Below are 9,357 nucleotides of genomic sequence, written 5' to 3'. Positions count from 1 at the left end.
CCACCACCACCACCCCCGCCCCGTGCACGGGGCAAGTGCTCTAACCATTGAGCTACGGGCACCCAGCCGATTTCTTTCTTTCTTTCTCTCTCTCTTTTTTTTTTGTTGTAGTTGTCATTGTTGTTTGGTAGGCCTGAGCTGGATTTGAACTCGCCATTCATTTTTCTTTTTTTAAGAATATTTATAGTGGAGGAGGATCACTTGAACTCAAGAGCTTGAGCTCAGAAGTTGGAGACCAGTATGAACAAGAGTGAGAAACCATCTCTACCAAAAATAGAAAAATTAGCCAGGTGTTGTGGCAAGCACCTGTGGTCCCAACTACTCAGGAGGCTGAGGCAAGTGGATCCCTTGAACCCAGAGTTTGAGGTTGCCATGGCACTCTAGCATGAGCAACTGTGCGAGACTCTTGTCTTAAAAAAGAAAAGAAAAGAGGGCGATGTCTGTGGCTCTAGGAGTAGGACAGCGGCCCCATATACCAGAGGTGGCAGTTTCAAACCCACCCCGGCCAAAAAAAAAAAAAGAAAGGAAAAGAAAAGAATGTTTATAGTTGACTTAAAGGAGGCCAACCTAACTGCTTGGTCAGATGAGGGTAGGAAGTGGGGGGAGTAGGAGAGGGCTGATTATTTGCAGAGATTTTTCTTGGGAAATGAAAGAATGACACTAAAGCCTAGGGTGTGAGTTTTATAAAGATTCCTGTGACCAAAGCCATTGTTAAGTCTGCTGATTATCAGGGTAGGAAACTGGGAGTCATTTTGAGCTAAGCCCCTCATTTAGGGGACACTGAGGCCTAGATAGTGGGAAGTGATTTGTCCAAGGGCACACAGCTGTTGGCCAGTGTCAGCTCTGGAATTTCTTTGAGCCTTAGTGAAACAACCTTCCCTGACCTGGGCCTCAATCTTGCCTCCCCTAAGCTCTATCCCATGTGAAACCAGGTTTTAGGATTTGGGCCTTTCCTCCAGAGAGTTAATGGAGTTGTTTCCTGCTTTCATAGCATTTTGAACTCCTCTGGTAAAGCCATTCTCTGATACTATGTCTCTCAAACTAGGAAAGGCAGGGGGTTTTAGGAGTTTTAAGAGTATTTGCTGGTGTGGGATTACCAGAAGTGTCAGAGGTGAGATCTTCATGAGCACTGTGTACTTGATCAGTTTACAACTTGCTGTTAATAGAGGCCATTAATCACAGTCAACTGCAGCTGGCTCCGTCTGGGATAGGGATGGTCCATGTCTCCGCCATCTTCGGGAGTGTCAGACAGGCAGGAGTAACACAGGGAAAGACCTCCTGCAGTTATCCCAGAGGCCTGAAAATCAGTCCCAGGAAGAAAGCAGTGGGATAAGTGATCACTACATGAAGACACTGGCACATATAACTGGTATCTCACTGTCTCCTTCTGAGTCCCTCCAAACATCCCAATCTGGGTAAAATGCCTAACAGTGTCTAGCATACATTAGGTACTTAATAAATAATCCTTAAAAAAAAATCTGGAATTTGGGAGGTCTTGCCCTAATCATCAAGGATGTTATTTTGTCCCCATTTTACAATGGAAATAGGAATGTAGAAAAGGTAGAGTAGTTGGCCTATTACAGAGCAAGGAAGTAGCAGAGCTGAAATTCAAACCCAGACCATCTGGCTCCAGAGTGTATGCCCCGAGTCACCCAGCAGGTTGTCAGCCTCAAATTCCATCCACTCAAAAGATCCTCCCTCCCTTCAGCTGGGTGTGTGTGGCTCTCCCAGGAGAAGGGGTGATCTAGATGACCTCTGGAGGCCCTTGCAGATGCACAATCCTCCAATCCCCCCTGGAGAATTCCTCCCTCTCACACTTCATGCGCTTCTCTTTCTGCACTGTCCAACAGGCTGTTCCAGGCCTCCTTGACTGAGTTCAGCTGTCGCTGTGGGACCAGGAGAGGAGTGTGCAAACCCTGCAGGATTAGGGGTGTTGATGAGGCAGCCATCAGAGAACAACATCACAAGACAGGGCCTCTCTATTTCACAAGTCACAAGGGCTGAGCATGGAGCCTTCATCCTGCTCCTCTAGCAGCCCTGGCCTCTGCCACCCAGCCTTTCTGTTTCCACCTGACCCTTCTCTCACCCCTGCCATGTTTTCATAATCTTTTGACAAACCTTCAGTGTTATCCCTCCGTCATCTGGTTTTAGCTCACACAGGGGCCTAGGAGATTGTTAAGAAGTCCACTTCCTGCTTCTCTGCAGGTTGCCCTTGCTCCATGCCCTACTGAGAGATCTTCTCAGAAATCTCTATAGAAGGAGGTTCTTCATGTTCCTTGCCAATGTGTCTCAGCATTGACAATTTATGAGGCCAGGGCATTTGGTGAGATGGAATTTCTGGGGGTAGGTTTTCAAGGATTTGTTGGGGGCACATACAAGAATTAAAAGTATTCAATTCATCTAGCCTGGCGTTCTGCAAACTTTTCCTGTAAAGGGCCAGATAGTGAATATTTTATATAGACCGTTCAAGTTCTGCTGTAACCCTGAGTTCTGCTATTATAACCCCAAACAGCCGTAGCAGGTATATAAATAAATGAGTGTGGCTTTTTCCAATGAAATTTTTTTTTTACAAAAATAGGCTGTAGACCAGGTTTGGCCACTGTTCTGGCCTCTGATAGAAGGCAGTTTAGGGTTGGCGCCTGGGTAGGTCCTCTATCCAGAAGCAGTGGGCAGTTTCTGGGTAATACCATTGGCTGGCGAAGGTGCCCCCTGGACCTTCACAAATAATGGGCATCTCCCTCATCCACTGGGCCAGAAGTTGTCAAGAGCAGCACTGGAGCTGTGAGGTGCTGTATCAAGAGTGGGGAACCCCACAGGTCTTCAGACACACTACTGCTGTATTCCTCCATGTCCTCATCAGGGCTATTGGAGGTGGCAACTCTGCTGCCCCATGCTGGCCAGTGACTGAATGGTGGGTGGATAGGAGGGGTGGGGACAGGAGAGAGGACACATGCATTTTGAGAATATTTTGATGGTTTCCTCTCCATGCCCATCTCTGTTTACCTCTTCCAAAAACTTATCCTGACTTCTTTTCATTCTCTGTCTTCGAGGCCAGCCATAAATGGCCCAACATAGCCCTTGGGCAGTTCCAGGCCTGTGACCAAGGAATCACTGCCTCTCTCTCTCTCTTTTTCTTTTTAGAGACAGAGTCTCACTTTGTTGTCCTCAGTAGAGTGCTGTAGCATCACAGCTCACAGCAACTTCCAGATCTTGGGCTTAGGCAATTCTTCTGCCTTAGCTTCCCAAGTAGCTGGGACCACAGGCCCCCACCACAATACCCAGCTATATTTTTGTTGCAGTTTGGCAGGGGTCGGGTTTGAACCTGCCACTCTCGGTATATGGGGCTGGCACCCTACTCACTGAGAGCCACAGGTGCCACCTTTTTTTTTTTTTTTGAGTCTCACTTTGTTGCCTTGGGTAGAGTGCCATGGTGTCATAGCTCAGGGCAACTTCATATTCTTGGGCTCAAGTGATAAGTGAATTTCTTGCCTCAGCCTCCTGATTATGTAACTGGGACTACAGGTACCCACCACAACACCCAGCTATTTTTTTAGAGACAGGGTCTTGCTCTTTCTCAGTCTGATCTTGAACTCATGAGCTAAAGCAATCCACCTGCCTTGGCCTCTCAGAATGCTAGGATTACAGGAATGAGCCACATCACCCATGCCTCTCTTGATTTCAGTGTCTTTGAGGGGATAACCTTTGAGGCATTCTCAGGGGGCAAGTAGATTGAACCTGGCTAGCAGCTCAGCTTGGCTATAAGCAAAGTATGTTTACGGGATACTAAAAACAGATTGCAAACAAATCTATTATTCTCTTTCTATTTCTGGCCCTTTCTCTCTGACCGCTTGCCTCTTGGGGGGGCCCTCAGGACAGGGGCGTGGCTTGACTATAGAGTCTCCCCCAACTCCTGTTCTTCTTCCCCATAGTTCTAGGTTCTTCTCACCTTCGCTCAACACCAGAGAGTGTTCCTAGCAGAAAAGCTGGCAATTGATTTAAAGCAATTAACAGCCTAGGCAGCTCATTCAATTGCTAGGGCTGAGAGGTGCTAAATCTTTTCCAACCAGTCAAGGGCAACTACTTGTAAGTCACTAGGCAAGGAGGGTCTGTTTCAAGTTCTGAGATTGGCCTTGCCAGGCAAGGAGCTTAATCCCAGCACCTGTAGTCCTGAGCTAGCCACCCGTCTGACGATCCTGCTCACTCCTCTCCATTCCTCACACAGTCATTCGGTAAACATGTGACATGCTCAGTCTGCTTGGGTCTCTGCCATTAAAGATGCATTCTCCTGGCAAGGCACCCGGGGCTGAGTAATTTCTGGCAGAACACAGGCTGAGGTGCTGCAGGGATAATCAGAGGGAGAAGGAGACATCAGTCTCTCCTTGAGGGGCTCACAGGGATTGTGTACTGAGTGTGGGGAGTGGGAGCGGTCAGATGGGCAGGCGCAATCCTTGGGTGAAGGCGGTGCAGGAGGAAACGGAGTCAAGAGGAATTAACCAGGAAAGGTTTCCAGTAAAGCTGGAGATACAGATTCAGGGCAGATTAAGTTATTTAAAACAGAGCTTAGATCGCTCGGTGGTTAGGACACCAGCCACATACACCAGGGCTGGTAGGTTCGAACCCGGCCAGGGCCTGCTAAACGACAATGACAACAACAACAAAAAAAGCCAGGTTTTGTGGCAAGCACCTGTAATCCCAGCTACTTGGGAGGCTGAGGCAAGAGAATCAATTGAGTCCAAGAATTTGAGGTTGCTGTGAGCTGTGACGCCACGGCACTCTACTGAGGGCAACACAGTGAGACTCTGTCTCAAAAAATAAAATAAAATAAAACAGGGCTCAGAGGCAGTGAAGGGGGCCTTTGATTGGAAGATTAGAATAAGACCTGGTAGGTATATTGGGCTAGAATAAAAATCCAGCATCACCAGACTTTTCTCTCACTAGATCAGATCTAGGAGAAGAACAAAGAGGCGAGAAAGGCTTCCCATTCTAGGACAGGACTGATGATCTTAAGACTAAATTCCCTGTGCCCAGATTGTGTGTGTGTGTGTGTGTGTGTGTGTGTGTGTAGACAATCAAATGTGGGTGGGGCAGTGGAGCAAGCTAGAAGTGCGTGCAAGCAGGTGCCACAGGTAGATAGAAGCTGAATGGGGCTGTGTCCCCAGCCCTGACAGCCCATGAACACATGTCATCTCTGCCAAGGACAAGATTCATGAGCAATGGTCAGAGCGTGGTGCAGGAGGATCACTAGTTTCAAAAGATTATGTGCGATATTGGTCAGAAGAGGGGCATCCCTGTACCTCTGTGCTCTTCCTTGTGACCCCTTCTCTTCCCCTTCAGACCCCAGTCATGGTGTGTCCTCTGGTTGCCCCTGCAGCACGTCATGACCTGCCACACACCTTCACATGTACCATCCTCCTTCATCTTCTCCAAAACTTCTGCTGAAATTTAAACACCATTGTGAGGGTATGAGGAGGTAGGTCTTTTAAGAGGGGACTAATCCCATTATTGTGCGAATGGACTAGTTAGAATGGGAGTGGGCTCCTGATAAAAGGATATATTCAGCCCCCTTTCCCTCTCTATCTCCTGTGCCTTCCTCCATGGCCTAGGGCGTCATCCTTTCTCACCTAGATCATTGCAGGGCTGCAGGTCTCCTGTCCTTCCTTCCTCCCTCATTGCCCATCAGTCTGGTTTCAACCCAGCAGCCCGAGTGGTCCTTTAAAAACATGGCTCAGATCTTATGATGCCTCTGTTCAATACACTGCAATAGCTTCCCATCTTGTTCAGAGTAAGCCAAAGTCGTTACTGTGGCCTTATGGCCCTATGTGATGGCGGCCCCTTGCTTCTCTGATAAAATACCTTCTCACTCTCTCTTTCCTCTGTCTGCTCCAGGCGCAGTCCCCCAGAGTGGGGAAAGTGGAATTTAAACCTGGATTAGTCTGATTCAAAAGTCCGTGGCCTTCTTTATTTTAGAAGTGAAGAAACAGATGCCCAATTGTCCAATGAGTTTAAGACTAGATTACAGTCATCTGACTAGAATATTCAGAGCCAAGATTTGAGCCCAGGTTCACATAATTATAAATCTTGAGATAGATTCCCTACCACTTCTTCTAGAGCAGCCGTTCTCAACCTATGGGTCATGACCCCTTTCTTTTTAACAATGAAAGTACATTGTGGCATTAGGAAGGTTGAGAACCACTGTTCTAGAGAATCATAAATGTCCACCAGTGTGGATCAGGAAATAATACAAAGTTTTACAAAGAGCTGGCCAACACATAGGGACTTATTGTGTAAATATTTTGTAATGAATATTTTGTAAATAAAGGTACGTTTAGTTAAAATTTCCCCTTTTCCCTATGTATGAGAAATTAATGGGTGACCTTTGGGTCACCCTATATTGTTAACAGTTCAAGTTACTTCCACCATACCATGTTCCCTGTGATTGTCATTTCTATCTAGCTTGTGGTTTGGGTTCTTTTAGTCTGCGGTCAATTTAAACAGATTTCCAAAAGTCATCCAGGAAATGAAAATTTCTCTTCCTTTAAATTCTCAGGCTACCCAGGGTGCAAGGTATTTTTAAATCCTTACAAGTTTTGTAGGTAAAGCAGAGGGTAGCCCCCAGGAGGTCTGCTCCAGCCTCCTACAAAGAGCTTCACTCCTGCCAGGTTCAGGAGAAGCCAGTGAAAGTCTTCCTTGTATCATCAGTGGAACCCCCAGAAGGAACAGACAAGATAGCCCTGGGAGGGAAACAATGAGCTCGGGTCACAATTTTCCACTCCTGTAGGTCAGATCACAGCCATACAATGAGAAGAATGGGGACGAGAGTCTCAGAGAACTTTCTCCAGCAGGGAGATGGACACCAGAGTTACTCACTCCAGGTTGGACACAAGAATGGACCTCAGGCCTTCAGGTTCTCGGTTCCATGAAGCCACCGTACTGGCTCATCATCAAGTAGCTCCTGATCAAGTTCTTCCAGGGACACGAATCGGTCATCAGACAGTAAAGCCCTTTTCCGCCTTGGGCATTAATGAGATGCAGCCGGCTCCTGTCAATCTCCCAGGAGCAAGCATCTAATGACCTAGGCTGACAGGTGGTCCCCTGGGATATGGTCTAAGTTAGCCCAGGGCTGTGTGGGGCATTTTCTAGAGTTAAATGTAGGGAAGGTGGGAGCCATGGACGTTTTAGGAAAAGGAAAGTAGGGAAGAAGGAGAAGCGTGCTGTAGGTGCCTGAAATCACTGCTGATTTGCATTTGGTTTGCACTGTTGACTGTGCATTTGGACAGAGTAGCACCAAAGGATGTCACTGAGCTAAACAAACCAAAGGATTTGTCTGCCACCTTTCTTTGTGACTGGTACCTTAGTGGAATTTTCCTTTTTTTTTTTTTTTATTGAATGGTAACTATGTACATTAATGCACTTCTGGGGTACAGTGTGGGGTTTTCACACACAATCCGAAACACTTCCATCAAACTGGTTAACATAATCTTCGTGTCATTTTCTTAGTTATTATTTTAAAACGTTCACATTCTACTCTTAGAAAGATTCACTTGTACCCTTGTAAGATAAACCTCAGAAGTGATCCCTCCAATCCCCCTCCCTCTACCCATTCCCCCCTCTCCTCTCCTTCCCTGCTCCCCGTATTCTTAGGCTGTTATTAGGTTATAGCTTACATATAAAAGGTATAAATTAGTTTCATAATAGGGGTGTGTACATTGGATACTTTTTCTTCCATTCTTGTGATACTTTGCTCAGAAGAACATTTTCCAGCTCCATCCCTTCCTTTTGTTTCTTTTTCTTTCTTTCTTTCTTTCTTTTTTTTTTTTTTTGAGATAGAGTCTCACTATGTTGCCTTCAGTAGAGTGCTGTGGCATCACAGCTCACAGCAACCTCTAACTCTTGGGTTTAAATGATTCTCTTGCCTCAGCCTCCCAAGTAGCTGGGACTACAGGCGCCTACCCCAATGCCCGGCTATTTTTTGTTGCAGTTGTCATTGCTGTTTAGCTAGCCTGGGCCAGGTTCAAACCCACCACCCTTGGTGTATGTGGCTGGCACTGTAACCACTGTGCTACGGGCACCAAGCCCTTTTTTTTTTTGGATTCTTTACCTCTTTCACCCTCTCCTCCTTTTATCCCTTTCTCCCTTTCTTTCTTTATCTTCTGTCTTTTCTGGTTCTCTAGTAGGGAGTTCTACAGGGGAAAGGAACAGACTTGTAAGCAAGCAGCCCTGGATGTCTTTTGTCTTATAAATGGTGAAGCCCAAATTCTGAGAGGCCAAGAAACTCATCTGACCATCTCCATTCCAGCTCTGGCCCTGTGTCACTCAGAGCTCACCCAGTCACCCAAATTCACTTCACCTCTTGGGTGTTAGGCACCCTGTCTACAAAATGGGGGTAGGAATCCACCTTACAGAGCGGTTGGGCACTAAGCCAGGGGACGAAGTTGCTATCCTGGTAAAAGTCTTCATGTCCATCTGGCCTCTCTGTCATTTACTGAACTCTGACAGTAGCACAAACCTTCTGGAATGTTAGATTAAATTTGTGGAAATGAAACCCAAAATGTATTGGGAGCCATGTTTGAGAAATTAAATTAGTGGTGATCAATTGTGGTTAAAACCTTCTGAGGGAGGTCAAGGAAAACGTGAATTTAAAGTAGTAAGACCTCAGGGGGTCAGCGTTTCCACTCCACAGAGCAGATGCTTTGTGTATGTATCACTAAGTGTACCTGAAACCCTCATCCTAACTTTATAGTGACTGATGTTCTTCCAACGCTTGATGGTTATCTGACACTCTTTTGTATTTGGCCTTGGGAACATTTAAGTATTTGATGGAATTTTAATGCTTTGCATCTCAAATTCTGGTTGGGTAGTTGAACCACTGGTTGCTCTTTCTGAACCAAAATCAATAGGGAAATTGGTTTGACTATCTACGGTGGGTTCCTTTGAGTCTTTAATTGTTAAAGGATACTCCATTGCAGTTCAGGAATCCAGAGGTTGGATAGCTCTGGTAAGCCATTGGTGACTGTATAATGCAGTGGTTAAGGTTGAGGCAAGAGTCTCTCCATTGATCCTCCATCTTGACCTTCAACACTTAGCCCCTAACTTTGAAGAAACTAACAGCTCGGCTCCTAAAGTGACTGTGTAATTCCTGGTGAGTTCCATTCCCACTTAGAGTCTCATTGTCACTTTTTATTTGGAACCTCTCCCTTCCTCAGTTTTATTACACAGAGTCATGTTAGGCATCTTCTTTCCTAGCTTTCTTTCTTTTCTTTTTCTTTCTTTCTTTGTTTTTCCTCTTCTCTTCTCTTCTCTTCTCTTCTCCTCTCCTCTCCTCTCCTCTCATCTCCTCTCCTCTCCTCTCCCCTCTCC

The sequence above is a fragment of the Otolemur garnettii genome, unplaced genomic scaffold, assembly GCF_000181295.1.
Source record: "Otolemur garnettii isolate 467f Iridium unplaced genomic scaffold, OtoGar3 scaffold00055, whole genome shotgun sequence".
Classification (NCBI taxonomy): domain Eukaryota; kingdom Metazoa; phylum Chordata; class Mammalia; order Primates; family Galagidae; genus Otolemur; species Otolemur garnettii.
The sequence above is the reverse complement of the archived record's forward strand: the minus strand, read 5'-3'. Positions refer to the sequence as shown.